We start from the raw sequence: 885 nt of genomic DNA, 5'->3' as shown, positions 1-885 counted from the left end.
AAATTCATGTGACTTGCTTTATTACAGTACTCACTTTATGGTCTGGAACTGAACTCACAACTCTAAGGTGGGCCTGTAGCTGTTAAGCTGGCCCAGAGGGGGGGGTGTGCTGGGGCCTGGGAGACAGCGTCTAAGCATAAGCACGGGACCGTGTGAGAGGCGTGTGTCAGTGTGCACTGTGGCTCTGACGTGGCTGGTGTGGCACCTTCTGTGGAGTCCTCCTCTCTCCCCTCTCACCATCTGCTCCTCAGGCTTCAGATCGAGCCCCAGGGCCATTTCCCCAGAGCAGCTCTCTCCCAGCGTCCCTTCCAAGTCAAACCTCTCACTTTAGCATGTCTGTGCGACCTTGTACCTCTTTTTCACAGTTGTCACTTCACATGGGCATTGGAGATGACTGAGCCAACGTCTCCCTTCCCCCAATAAACTGGAAGCCCCATGAGTGCAGGGGTCACACTTGCTCTGCTCACCATTGTCTCTCCAGTGTTAGTAGGGAGCGTGACCCATGAGGGACCTGGTCAATGTGTGCGGGGTAAATGAATGAAGGGATGAAGGAATGCAGGTCTGCACGGGGCTTGTGTTGGCTGAGAGTGTGTGGTGCCCTGCAGGCCCTGTCGGCATCACTCCTGGTACGTTCCAGAGAGACCCCCTGGTTATGGGACCGTGCTTCCTTCACCTGTTTGAGCTTTCCAGGGGACAGAAATAAGGGTTTTCTTCTACACTGTTAAGAGCCCTTCAGCAAGAAACCAGCACCTTTCTCATTAACTGGAAGCTGCTAGTGCAGGAACAAGATCTGAGGAGTCAGTGGCAGGAGCTTGGGCTGTGCTTACTCCTAAGAATGAACAAAACTCAGAACTGAGTAAAACGTAAAATGGGACTACATGGTCA

General features: G+C 52.9%; 1 protein-coding gene across 2 annotated transcripts in view; it reads right to left on the bottom strand.

Moving 5' to 3' along the window:
• SLIT3 (slit guidance ligand 3) overlaps window positions 1–885 on the bottom strand; it is a 620,424-nt gene that overhangs the window by 76,238 nt on the left and 543,301 nt on the right. The gene's annotated exons all lie outside the window — the stretch shown is intronic.

This window comes from Otolemur garnettii, unplaced genomic scaffold, assembly GCF_000181295.1.
Source record: "Otolemur garnettii isolate 467f Iridium unplaced genomic scaffold, OtoGar3 scaffold00003, whole genome shotgun sequence".
NCBI lineage: Eukaryota > Metazoa > Chordata > Mammalia > Primates > Galagidae > Otolemur > Otolemur garnettii.
Note: the sequence above shows the minus strand (reverse complement) of the source record. Positions and strands in the feature narration are given on the sequence as shown.